This window comes from Lycorma delicatula, chromosome 4 (assembly GCF_047948215.1).
Source record: "Lycorma delicatula isolate Av1 chromosome 4, ASM4794821v1, whole genome shotgun sequence".
NCBI lineage: Eukaryota > Metazoa > Arthropoda > Insecta > Hemiptera > Fulgoridae > Lycorma > Lycorma delicatula.
Window position 1 is genome coordinate 37,980,254 of NC_134458.1, and position 14,877 is coordinate 37,995,130.

At 31.0% G+C, this 14,877-nt stretch overlaps 1 protein-coding gene across 4 annotated transcripts in view; it reads left to right on the forward strand.

The window, feature by feature from the left end:
* LOC142323283 (uncharacterized) overlaps positions 1-14,877 on the forward strand; it is a 309,143-nt gene that overhangs the window by 263,583 nt on the left and 30,683 nt on the right. For 2 of the 4 annotated variants that reach the window (XR_012756071.1, XR_012756070.1), the window contains exon 27: positions 3,670-3,757. The exons of the other annotated variants lie outside the window; for them this stretch is intronic. The gene's annotated coding sequence lies outside the window, so the exon portion shown is untranslated. The remainder of the gene's footprint in view (positions 1-3,669; positions 3,758-14,877) is intronic. 4 annotated transcript variants of the gene reach the window in all.

Genomic DNA, 14,877 nt, shown 5'->3' on the forward strand with positions numbered 1-14,877 from the left:
TTAACTCCTGGTTCCTTTTGTTTCATTCAATACACGGTAGAAAATTACAGCAATACACTGGTAATTTTAACAGTAATATAATATTACTTTATAAAACTACCAAGTTTTATTTTATTTTCTTTGAAAATATTATATAGAGATCTACCTGTCTAGTTTGGTTGGTAGAACTGGTCTAAGTAAAAGCACTGACACAAATTAGTTCAATTGACAATAATACCATTTTTATACTAATACTTTATTAGCATATTTAATTTTAGGTTGCATTTGTTTTTTTCTTTAATTCTGTCTGAGATTTAGTAATTTTTCTCCTAGAATTAAATTTTTTACTTTTTATTTTTCATACATGTGCAAATTGTATACTAAATCATATAAGGTGGGAATGGATTATTTATGTAGGATGTTTCTACCAACAAATTGTTTTGATTGATTGGGAATAGGAGTTAGGAGACCGGGCTTTACTCTGTAGGACCTCATCCCCTAGTTTGGCTTGTTTGTATGCTTTTTTTGTTACCTACTTCTTTTATTGTACAAAGCAAAATGTAATAATATTAATAACGTATTTTTCACACAATTACTTTCTTTTGAAATATAATTTACGAGAATTTAAATGCATAACATATCCCAAATTATTATATAAAGAGTTAAACATCATTAAGTACTTAGCAATGGGAAACAACTGTAGAATAAAATATTTAATAATTAAATATATAAAATTAAACCCAGTGGAAAAAAATTAAATATTTTCATAATATTTTACAAAATTTCTCAAATGCCTCGTTAAAAATAAAAATCATAAAAAATGTTTTAATATATAATTGTCTTATAAATTGGGAAAGAATCTGGAACAGCATTTTAATGTATCATATACTAGAATAGATTTCTTAAAATTTTACTGTCTAGTAACAAATATTGACTTAACTTATAATAAAAGGCTGGTTAGGCAGTTGAAAAACTTTCTCAGTTGTATTTAACCTCCTCATGGATTAAAGGAAAATTACCATAATTCCTTCATGTAATTTTCATAAGAATTCTGATAGCACTAATACTACATTTACACAAAGGTCACCATACAAAAAATTCATGATTATACATTCACCCATTTCAAAGTTATTAAGCAAAGCAGATGCATATATATATATATATATATATATATATATATATGCATCTGCTGTATGCATATATATATACATGCACAATACAATATACATACATACAACCACAAGTCTATAAATACAGAATTACATCCTAGTTTTTCTTTACATTTTTTGGTCTCAAGGTGCCTAAAACATCAAAAAGTTGAAAAAGAAACTGGTTTCCCAAAATTCTTGCTTATTATAATACTTTTTGTTATTGCTGTATTCTGTACTGTAATAGCCAAGAATGTAAAAATGGAAATAAAAGAAAGTCAAGTTATGTTAATTATTACATACAAAGTTATTTTTAAAAGTATAAGTAAGTTATTGTTTTTAAAACATAATGTGGTACCTAAAATTGTAATTGTATTGGTAAGACTACTTAAAAAATATTTTTAAGAGTATGAGCTTCCCTAAAAATTTGGAAACTTACATTCAAAGTTTAGAATGTTACAGAAACATTTTTTTAATTTTGTTTAAATGATACAAAAAAGAAATTGCACAGCTGCAGTTTCTTTTAAACATGGATGAATTTCATGTTTATTAGCATTTTATAATAATATAGAAAAAAGAAAATGCTAAATGAATAGGTTGAGTTTTTAAAAGATGAATTTTTAAACACTACTGTTGATATTTGAAATTAATTAATGCTTAAATTATTAGATTCCAGTACAGTTGTAAATAAAGCATTATCTTCTTTACTCTATTGTTTTTAATCATTTTAAATTGTGTGAAAGTTTATGAACTTTTGTGGTTTGAAAAATGTTCTAGTGGCAGCAATAAAAAAATAATAAATAGTTTTATTAAATTCTTCTGTTACAAAAGTGCTATGGGATGCATTTCTAAAAATAAATATTTATTAAATTTAATTTCATACTAATAATTAATTAACAGAACATTAATTTTATAAAAATTGACAAAGTAACAAAATTCTTGGTAAAAAAATCCCAGGAAGGAATTAATTATGTAGAATTCATCTGTTTATATTTTAAATAAGTTCCACTTTATTAATGTTATTGTGAGTATTATCTGTACAAATGTAGACAACTTATTTAGTCAACCAGCCTGATCTAAGACAGCCCCTCTGTAGTTAATCATTCTCTCTCGCCCTCCCCATTTCCTTATCTTAGATCCTTTCTTGGATAGCTGTTATGAGAGTTGCCATATCATGGCAACACCTTATAACCTTTTGCAGTATCATGGGGGACATTCATTTCATTAGTGGGTTGTCAGTATTATCTTTAGCTTGTCTGGGATCTTTATTCCTATCCATTCCTATCCAACAGCAAAGAAGCACTACAGTATTTTTAAAAATAGAATGGTACTGACATTTCAAATGAAACAGGAATAATTTCCATACAGTTCTGATTATAGTATGTATTTTAAAATCATATTTAATTTTAAAACCTGAAATAATTACAGCAATTAATTGATATAGAGTATAATAAACTGTTCTAAACAACAGTAAAAAAACTTTATCCATTGAGACAATTATCATTTGTGATTATCTTGAGGATAATCAAAAAGGATAATTGAAAACAGAGAAATATTAATAAATAAATAGGGTAATTGTTACAGGGAATTAACTGTTTGGTTTACAATTACCTTTTTATAATAGATAATCATCTTGGCTACAGTTTGCATTACTATGGACACCATTTACATATTTAAAGGTTATTAATTAGTTTTAGCAAGAAAAAGCAACTACAGGATTACTAACTACCAGCACTATTCTAATTTTAAAGTATTGTAGTATCAGTTTCTATCACATATAGACAGCTGGTTGCTGACTGGATTGGTTTATTTTGTAAAACTTTTACTTATCAGTGTTCTGCCTTTTTGAAGTTGACATGATGAATGTCAACCCAGTGCTTGCCTATTGCCACCAAAAACCTGCTGTATGCAGAAGGTTCAAAAGATCAAATTTTGGGAATCCAGCACTCATGTTTTTCAAGATTGATTTCAAAACACCTTGCAGTTGGTTTTTTTTGGTATTTTATTTACATTAAACCTTGATGGATCAGTTTATAAACTGATGGGACTTTTCCAAATATCATTTAGTTGTAATAATGAAACATACATACTTATGACTGCATATTACAAGAAAATACATTTTTTTCTTCTTAATATAATAGAGTACAAATTTTTATTTTTGTATTTATTTTACATAAAATATAATTTAGATTCTTATAAAAGTAATGAATTTCCCTCTTCCAGTAAAAGTTTTAAATTATATGGTTTAATTTAATTTAAAATTATAACATTTCTTCAAGAGTAGAAAAGGAAAATTACATATTTCTTAAATTTTATTTTATAATGGTCGTTTAATTTAATGTTAAAATTAAACATATATATTTTGTATTACTAGTTTATATTATGCCATAATAAATCTGCCGGTTTTTATTTTTTAAAACAATTAGGATAAAAAAATTTAATTTAAGAAATTTTTTCAAGCTTTTCATTTTTAAATTTTAATGTTAATTTATTTATAAAAGTAAACTTTTCTGTTTTAAATATTAAAATATATTGTTATTAGGGGTTCATCCAGCCCTATGCATGAGGTCTTCATTGAGAGAATATACAACACTATACCGGTAGAGTTATTGCGGCTTGTTAAATAATAGGTAAATTGATTATTAAATAATATAATATAATCATATATGTTATGAAATGTAATGTTTTTTTCTCCATTAAGCTTTCTGTCTATCTTTCTATTTATTTCATTCTTAATAACTGAAAGATATTTATATTATTTGTTAATACTGTATATTTGTTAACATTTTCGTAGCTAATAGTGATTTTTTTGTTTATTTATTTTATGAACATTTTATTACATTTAACATAACAAATACATATTAAAAATTTTAATTGAATCATTCCTATTAATGATTATTAAACTAATTTAGCTTTAAAGACTAATTTATTAAATTTGTATTATTGATTATTATTAATCTTTTTATACTGCATGTTGATCATGAAATGGTACTTTGTATAAATTGCAGTGGTGGTGGTCTGTGAAATTCTAGCTTGGTAGGTCTCTTAACCAATTATTTTTTATTTTATTTTTTTTTTGTCCAGGCAGTATTGTGGTCCATGAGCTGTATTGTTAGGTTTAGAGCTGAAAAAGAATTTCAGGGTTGGTTCTGTGTTAGATCTGTTGTATGATTGGTAAAATGTTACGGAATAGGTTGTTGAAGCTTTCCTTACGTTTGTGGCTACTCATAGGGTTAACAAAGGTATAAAGTATAGTTTTAGAACCTGACTACATTGGGTTTCACTCGACTGTTTAATTGTGGTTATAGGTGTTCTGCTTCTCCTTTTCTGGGTAGTTTAAAATTGTATGATGGAAATAAATGCACTGATGTAAATCAAATCTATTAGGCAGTACTACCTAGGCATTGTTGGTAATATATGGTAAGTAGTTCTTTTGCTTAGATTAGCTGTTGTGTGAATGTTAAAGTACTTTCCTGGTAAGGAATGTAGCCTAAACTTGTATGTCTCATGTAGATAAACTATTGGTCTTGGGATAAAAATTTTAGAGATTTTTTGGGTTTGTACAAATAATGAAAATGATGTTACCAATTCAAAATAGGGATTAGCTAACTTGAGGTTAATCTTGATTACATCAGGAAGAGTTTTAGTGCAAGACAAAGGAATTTCTACTTCTATGATAAGGTTAGGGGTATGCTTTCATTTTATTGTTATTACATCAACTGTTATTGTCAGCCACCAATAATGGCAGTAGCATATCACAAATTTACCCAACGTTATTTATCTCGGTTGTGTACAGGAATTGGTTCATTAAATATGACTTCATATGTTGGCATTTTACCCTTACTTCACATCCTTTAATTTTCAGGCTGACAGTCCCTGAAATGAAATGTTTCACTTATTGCTAAATTGTTTCAATTATGAAGTTTCAGTTATATGAGAGGTATCAAAATTTAAAGTAGAATCACAAATTCATTTATCTTGCATTATTTAAGTGTTTCAAATTATCAAAATCAGTTTTAACATAATTTACATATTCTTGATTTTTTCACCAGTTTCTCTTAGAACTAACAGAATACTTAGAATTAAAAGCAAACATAAACATATACATTTTTTTGTTTACCTTGTTTTGCTTTTTATTTATTTTTAATATTTCTTTCATTTTAGTTTTTCTTTGTTGTTCCAGTAATATGTTTAGGAATAAATTTTTTGACAGTGTTGTTATGTAAGGCATTATCTTACCACCAACTGGCTAATTACAACCATATAGTTTGTATTAACTACTGCTGATTTCCAACATATTGTACATGTGTATAATACACATTTAGTTTTCAAATGTATGTTGTTCTATATTTGAAGCTGATTGACAAAGGTATAACTCATGTGAAATATATCCTAAGCATTTGATTTCATTACTTTTCTTTATATTTCTGTAAATTTTTGATGGATTAAAAACAAACAAAAATTACAAAAAAATAAATTTAATATTTTGATATTAACAGAAAAAGTATAACTTAGATAAAATGAATGTATGTTGGAATTTAGCAAAATGAAATTTACTAATTCATGATACCAGGTGAAATACATTTAGGACATGCTGTACAACTGAGTCTGTTCTGAACTGGTAGTTGCCCAGCTGGCAACCTCTTGCTGAACATTATCTCATTGACACATAGTAGGTAAAATAACTCCCACATTTGAGATACAGACCAATGAGGGAATGACCTTGCTTTCTGATCTCTCTTATTTACTGCATTTTGAATAATTTAAGTACAAGTAGCTTTGCTTTTTAGTACTTAAGCTTAGTTTTAGTATTAAATACAACTAATCTGAAACAGAAAAATAAATTATTTAAATATGACTGGTAAATTAGCAAAGAACTTAGGCTGGCAGTTTAATCAAGTGAATTATTTCTAAATATTTGAAGTAATTTTCCTGTTGATTTTTATGATCTTATCATACTGATCATCCTAAAACAGACTTGTCAAGCGATATTAAAACCCCAAAAGAAACACAATATGACAAGTGTGAAAAGAACCCTTGCCAGTTAAACACTTAAAATGAACACACTAAAAACACTTCATAAACTTATTAAAAACACTTAAAAAAATACACTTTAAAACATACAAACCACTTCCAACAAAATGTTATCAAAAGTTTCAACTGTTGCAATGTCATTCAAATATTAAAAATTCATATTTTCATTAAAAAATTTATAAAAACTCAAATAGAAAAAAAAGCTCTAAAGCTCATTCATTAATTCTATCGCCAAGGTTTACTCTTAGGCCATCCTTTCTTGCTTCTTTTTTCCATCTTCTTGAAGGCCTTTATGTTGAATTTGAAAGATTCTGATGCCTCATAAATGGATCCTTCCATTACAGGATATCTTGCTGCTGGCATGAGATGACACCAGCTCAGGTGGTGCAGTTCAGCAGTGCATCAGAGTCGAGGCTCAATGCACTTCCTGCTACAGCTTTTGGAGTGGCTGAAATGCTTGCCCTCTCACTTTTGCCCCCTGTAAGCTTTTGGAGATTCCATTGTGTGTCATCCTACATCTTCATTTTCTAGTATTTTAATTTCTTTTTTTTCATTTCTGAACAGGCAATTTAAACTTTGGTTTCAGATTTCTTTTGCATTTTCATTTCATTTTCCTTCGCATTTGAAGTGGTCAAAGTCTCATTCCTTGGTGAAGAAATACTCTTTTGTTTAGTTATGTCTGCTTTTTACCTTTGATGGCTTTGGGCTGCTATCCCTATTGGTTTGATTCTTCTTATTTTGATAAATGATCCATTCTACTAAGTTTGCTAAGGCTAGTGCCAATTCTGATACCACATCCCTTGGTTTAAATGAGGATGCAGGAGTAGCAGCAACCTGTGCATAAGACATGGCCTTTGGCATTCTGCTAAGCACTATTTTCCTTGCAGGAGTAGCTGACCTTCTGAATGGTCTTTACTTCCTGTATCACTACTTCTTTCTTATATTTCGGATAGTTTTGTGATCTTGCACTATGACGTCTATTATAATTAACACAAATCGGAAGATTACTGCATGGATCACCCGGGTGCAACGGGTCACCCCCAAGTACAAATTTGTTTTTTCATGCATCTCGCTGCCCTGTGTCTGAATGTCTGACATCCAAAACACTGTAATGGTGTTGGGATGAACAGACAAACATCGGCCTATGAAATCCAGGTTTTATTTTTTAAGGACACTTAGGTTTGTTAAATGTCAGATATATGAGCGAGAGGGTACGACTTCTCCGTTTTGTCGTGTATTCAGTTGTCGACATGCAACAACTGCCTGTCCATAGAGTTTTTCTGCAATTTCATTTTCTATACAGTTCAACAAATCCCTGCACACAAATACTCCTTTAGAAGTAAGGGCTCTGATACCCTTACCCACGGGACAATCCCTACCAAGGGCCGAAGTAACTGACTCACACTTAAACTTGGCTGAGTAGGCTCAAAGCAACCCAGTTCGACAACCGGGAAGTGGGATGAGCACTCTCAGTCCGCACTTCACCCAGCATATGCAAAAACAGATCACGGTCATATCTCCAGCCCCCGCTATAAAAGGCGAATCCAGGAAACACAACCGCAGCCAGCACAGACAGAACAAGATCTCCAATCCCGTACTCCACAGGGAGCTCCTGAGCAAAACCATTGCCTCGTTGGCCGACATAATTGAAGGTATTTAAGTACCATGTTGTTGCTCACCTCAGACGTGTATATACATGTTATTGCACAGACGATGGGTTGGGTTTTATCCGGCGCATTATTTATTATTATTCCTTTTTTTTAGTTTCAGGTACATCAACTAGTTTGGTCATTAGCCCCTTTTCACATCAAAAAAGAAAAAATTTCTTTCCCTTTTCCAATAAACCTCTAGGAACATAGTCAGCAGACCAGTTTTATCAAAAACAAATCATTTAATAATAGAATTTTCAAAAGGTTATTAAAAACCTCAAATGAAAACACAACATGAAAAGTGTGTAAAGAGTCCTTGCCACTTAAAAATACAAAACATTTATATCAAAACTTTGTCAATTCTATCAAAACTAATACATAGTCGTACAACTATTAAAAATTCATCCTTTCATTACATTCGCCATAATCTTGTAAAACTCTTCATATTCTTATTTCTTATCGCCTAGGTTTGCCTTAGGCCATCCTTTCTTTCTTCTCTTATCTATATTTCTGAAGGCCGCAATATCGAATTTGAAGATATCTGAGGTCTCCGAGATGGAATCTTCTGATCCTCCGCAGTAAATTACGAATGATGTATTGCTGCCGGTATCTGATGCGGTCAGCTGTGCATCTGAGTCAAGACTCGATGCACTCCCCGCTAATGCATGAGGGGCGGCTGAAGTGCTCGCCCTCTCATTTAAAGGCCTCCGCGCTTTCAAAGGCTCCATCGTTGGTCTTTCAAAATCCTTTTCTACTGGCACCTCTAAGTCAAGCTTTACAGCTCCCTGAGAGGGGATCTTCTGTATTTCAACTTTTACTGTCTGTATATCCCGTTCAGACTTCTTTGGCGGTTTCGCTTCACATTCCTTGCCGTTTGAGTGGTCGTAGATTCTTTCCTAACTTCTTTAACAATCTTTGATTTAGTAATTTCTCATGATAGTCAACTCTTCAATTTTTTGTTGATTATGCGTTCGATCATACAAACCAAAGCTGATGCCAGTTGAGAAACTACGCCTTCTAGTTTAAATGAAGCTGCAGGAGGTGCTGCAACTTGTGCATTTGTGCATAAGACGCAATCCTTGGCATTCTGCCTCGCACAATTTTCCTTGCTTCATAGTAGCTGACTTTTTAACCTCTTGAACAGCTACTTCTTGCATATAGGTAGGGCAATTACATGTTCTCACTGAATGATGTCTATGACAATTGATACATACAGGTGAATCCCTGCACGGGTCATCATCATGTAACGGTTCTCCACACTCACACATTCGTTTCTTTGTACATCATGCCGCAGTGTGTCCGAATTTCTGGTATCCAAAGCACCGTAATGGAGAGGGAAAAACGGATGTAAGTCTAATCTATGGAATTATTTTCTCGGACACTTTAGTTTGTCGAAAGTTAATACATGCGAGCAGAGGGTGTAACTTCTCCATTAAATTGAGTGTTCAGTCACCGACGCGCTACAACTCCTTGATTAGTTCCTCGACAATTTCCTCCTTCCTACAGTTCAGTAAGTCTCTGCAAACTATCACTCTCTTTAAGGTGTTTAGCATTCCATGTTGTGAAATCTCAATGTCCAAGGCTCTCAACTGCATTCTTGGCTTTCAGTAGCCGCAGTGATTGTGAGTCGTTAACTATTTTTATAAACAGTCCAGTACTTGTTTTTTCTGATCTTCTTTACAGGTCCTCCTGCAACTTTTGTGATGCCTCGAGCAATCATGAAAGGAATAATCTTTGAGAAATCATCTTTCTTCCTCTTGATTACTAAATATTTAGGAATCGATATGATGCTCTTTGGTCGAAACTTAATTTGATCTTTTCCTGGAATCTACTCTCTTCTTTGTCATTAAATTCTTCGCTTCCAAAGACAAAGGTTCTCCAAGATAAGGGCTTTTACGTGGACTCTCTGCCACGGAGGTTGTATCCATAACAATTGTTTCGCCAGTCAGTATGTCGCTAGGTGTGGGAGAAGAGACGGTTAGGCGTGCCTCCGTTCATTGATCCTGCTTGGGTTTCACTCAGTCTGCTGCCTTCCCAGGCCACTCCCCTGTCCACTATTTTCATTTCTTGTACTTTTTTATTATATCGTCCATTTGTCTAGATCAGCGATCCAAACGTTTTTGATCGCGTACTCCTAAGATGAAAGTAATTATAAGTTGTACCCCATATAATATAATATTTATGTATTGTGTATGCGTGTATATATACACACTCACGCGCGGACGGGTTAAATTACAAATTTACAATTTGAATTGGAATTAAATGTGAGCAATGTGATTGTATTTGTTTAGTAATATCAAAAAAATCTGGTTTGATGCACTCTGTTATGCAATTTGAAGATCTAATTTATTTCTGTATCTGGTTTTAATTGTTGACACTGCAGAAAACTATACTTTACAGGTATGTAGAACCAAATTGTATGTTTACATTTGTTGCTGTGCATACTTAATATAGACATTCGATTTTCAATCCCATCCATCAATTATGAATAGATTTTTCTTTAAATTCAGACTGTAACGTTCTTTCTCTCATATAAATTTACTGTTCTTGAGCTGCAATTGAAAGATGATCTATTTTTACATTTTCAACAAATAGATCCATGACCCATTGAAACTCTGTTTTAATACTAGGAAGAAAAATGTTTTAAATAGGTTACAAAATTCTGTTTCCAAATTGTTTAAATGTGTAGATACAAGCCTTTTAATATGATCTTTGTTCAAAAGAAAAATGTATAATTCAACTTTCAGTTCAACAACTCATTTACCACTTTCCCATGAGATAACCAATGAACTTCTGTGTGGTACACAAGATTTTCGTGGTTACTGCCCATGTTGTTGCATATTATCGAAAATATTCTATTATTTAAGGGTCTTGTTTTTACAAAATTAACTATGCTGATAATATCCTGCAGCACATGATGTATTTCTGGCTCAAATTTCTTTGCTGCAATAGCTTGCCGATGGATAATATAGAGTATGAATTTCATGTGTGGTGCTATTTCAATTTACCTTTGCCTTGAATCCTTTTTTTTCTTCTGTTAAAGCAGCTGCTCCATCAATGGTTTTACTTACACAGTTTTCCCATAAAATGTTGCTTTTAACAAAGAAATTATTTACTGTTGAAAAGATGTCTTCCCCTTATATCTTTTTTTAAAAAGGTTCACAAAAAAGTAGTTCTTTGTGTTCATTTTTTTTAATTCATTATTAAAAAAAAAATTAATAAATACCATTTACTGAGCTAAGTTGGAAATATCTGTGTTTTCATCTAGTTGTATGGCAAATTTTCCACATTGACTAATTTGTTTTAATAATTGTTTCTTTAAATTATCATCGATAATTTCCATACACCTAATAACAGTATTTGTAGATAAGGGGGGGAGGGATACGTTTCAGTTTCTCAGCATATTCTTCCCCTGAATTATTTACACCAATTTTATTTTGCCAATGGTGTGAGGCTTTTTAGCTTTTACTATTAAGAAAGGCTTCTAAATCTCTATCATTAAGTAGCTTAAATAATGCATGCTTTTAAACATTCATAACATTTCAGTGGTTTGTGAACATGTTAGGAATGTTTAGTTTTTAAATGCCTTATTAACATTGATGGCTTCGTACAACGGCTTCATAAAAATGTACATGACATGTAGGATATGACAAACTTTGATGTAAACCCAAATTTTAAGTAGTCTGCTTGGTAATATCGAACTTTCTGGTACATTTTTTTTTTACAGCCATATTGTTAATATTTTTATCTCCTGGCATGATTGCTAATGAACTTGAACAATTATCAATATCAAGACTATTATTTACTTGTTGCACACCAGAAGTAGAAGCACTGTTAGAATAATCTTCAATCAGTGGTTTCTTTACGGGCAATTTTTTTAACCATTTATCCATTTTATGAAAATAATTTTTTTTAAAAATCAATCGAATTTAGGACACAACTAATTACAGTTATTATAATACACACCGCTATCTATATTAGTTCTGTACAATTCATAAAATTCTCTTGATGATGAAACAGATATATGACCTACCAGCCACTTGCGCAATGGCGCACTGAATGGTCGGGATGTAAAACCAGACATTAGTGTCGGAGAGCTCATTACCAATGCACTGGCTTTAAAGCGCATGCGCACGTAGATAGTTTCTTGTTGAACATTCAGAGGTATCTTCCCTCCAAAATCAGAGGGCTTTGCTTCCTGTAAAAGTCTTCATGCGCATGCACTTTAAAGCCAGTGCATTTATGATGTTGAGCTCCCCAGATGTTAGTGAAACCAGACACAGTGACCAATGAGTGAACTTCACACTCACGTGATAACATGATCATACACTTGCAAGTGATTGTGACCTATTTCTTTGGCGTACTCCCAAGTATCACTTTGTGTATCCTATGGGGTATGCGTACCCCACTTTGGAGACCATTGGTTTAGATAAATTAGCTTCATGAATCTATTAAAATCATGTATGGCTTTTTAAACATATCCAAAAACAAATCATACATATGAAATTAATTAACTACAACACTTGACTGATCCAGTTGCTCTTGCTTGGTTGTTTTTATAAATTTATATGAGCCATTTAAAAGAAAAGCAGTTGTAGGTTGCAATTAATCTGCAGACCTGTGAGTTGTCTATACCTGAATTATACTCTTTAGAGGCCTTTATCTTTTCAATTAATGAAAACAAAAATCTCATATTTTATTTTTTATAATTCACCCATCTTCATTATTAACTGATCATTTATTTTGTCAGTTCACTTTATGTTTTCCCATTTTCACCTGAAATCATTTTCTTAAAAGGTTTAATAACAATTGAAACCTGATTTATTTTTTTCACATTCCACAATCTTAATCTGTTTATCAAGGATAATACACATCACTTCATTTTCTTGAAGTTATAATAATTTTAAACATGAAATTATTGCTATTTAATGCAGTTTTATGCTTCGGATTTTATATATTTAAATTTTATTTACTACCTTTTCTTCAAATTTTTATGAGATCTTTTATTTTTATCTACTGTGCATCTGTTTGTTCAAATTGTGGTTTAAAATACATTCCATTCATCATTAATAAGCTTATTTAGCTAATAAACTATGCCCTTTTTTAGTGAACTACCAAAGACCTACTACTATTTGGTGAAACATGATGTTCCTTGAAAGTTTAGAATGAGACAACATATTAAATAACATTATCACAAACTATTTTTTTTTTTTAATCAGTTTATTTGTTGATTATGTAATATGTTTTTTGTGATTTAAGTAAACAAACACATAATCTTTTGAAACTATTATTGTGTTACTATATGTTTAAAATTGTATTATCCTTGCTGTGGGCTGTCAATAACATGCTGATGGATCTGTGGTACCCAGCACATGCACTGTGCAGCTCTACAGTGTGGCTGAACTGCATATATACACCAGGAGACATGTATCTGTTTAATACTTCCTACCGCCTCTATTTTTCATTGTACAGTAACAAATAAAAAACCTGAATACGAATGACATACAGATAATAACCTACAAAATAATAATAACAAATAGGTAGGTTTATTAACCTACCTAGGTTATTATTATAACCTATAAGGTTTTATATGTAGTTCAATAACAAATAAAATGAGCTTATAATTAATAATATAATTTGGGAAAAAACTTAATTAACCTATTAAATTGTGGAGAAACAGATGGACTAATTAATTATTAATAATATATTATACTTTTTTGTTTGTTCATCCAGACCACTAAGGATCACGTTTGCATAATAGTTTGAAACTTCTTTAGTTTTCCCAATATTTTTTCACTTTTTTCAGTCTGTTGTTTTTCTTCCTCAGTTCACTTTCTTCCTATATTCCTCTTACCCTTCTCTGGAAACTTAGATTCTTTTCTAAATCGGTTTCTATTCAAACAGGTTTCTTTGAAGATTTTTAAAGTTTTAAGATCATTTTCTACTTTTTTAAACCAGCTAGTTTTAATAGTTTACTGTTATAAAAGTTCATATTTGTTTTCTTAATCTGTTTTCACTCATTTTGTATAAATTCTCATAAAATTGTAATCTTCTTCTCCAGATGTTGTCTTTTATTTTTCTGTATTTTTTAAATTTATGTTTCACTTTTTAGTTTATAAATTCCGTCCTAGTAATCGGGTCCATATATGTTCTTTAAAATTCTTTTTTCTATTTTAAAAAGGTCTTTACCTGAAAAATTTTGCAAACACTCAGCCCCATATAACGTCTCTGGAAGAATAACTATTTAGTAATGTCTGAGTAGCATTATGTAAAAGCGATTTTTTATTATATTAATTTCATGTTAAGTTAAACGCTAACGCCATTTTCTGCATTCACTCATTTAGCGCTTCCTTTTCTAGAGCGGTTGGCTGTATTACTTCTCAGAGATATTTAAATTTTGATACTCTTTTAATTTCCTGAATTTTGAGAATTTTAGCATTTGTATTTGCTTTATTTATCGTTGGAGAACCATTTTGTTTTTCAAAAGAAATTTGTAAGCCTATTTTATTAGCACATTCGTTTAATTTCTGGACTTTAATTCAAGCCTCGTCCACGTCTTTTCAATCATCTGCAAAGGCTAATAAGATTGTATTAATAAATTTGTTTTTATGACCCATTTTAATATTTCTGCAATATTTAGTTTTTTCTAATTCTTTCTTCCATTCTCTAATAACTATTTCTAGAGTGCAATTAAAGAGGGTCAGAGAAAGTCCATCTTCTTGTCTGACACCTGTTTTTATTTCAAATGATTCAGAACGAACTCCAAGAAATATAACTTTGGTTTTGTATTTGTGTTTCTTTAATAATGTTAATTGTTTTTGTGTGTATGTTAAATAAAGACTCGCGATGTATGGAATTGTAGGCTTTTTGAAAATCTATAAATATCGTAATTAATTTTGGGCTTCTAATATTCTGGTACTGTAAAATTTGTTTCAAAATTTAAGTATTTGTTCCACCCAACTTCTTCTGGGTCTAAATCCTCCTTGGTGTTCGCCTATCTCTTTTTCTAATATCGGCTGTACTCTATTTAGTGCTTTGGACAGAATTTTATACAGAACTGGTAGAAG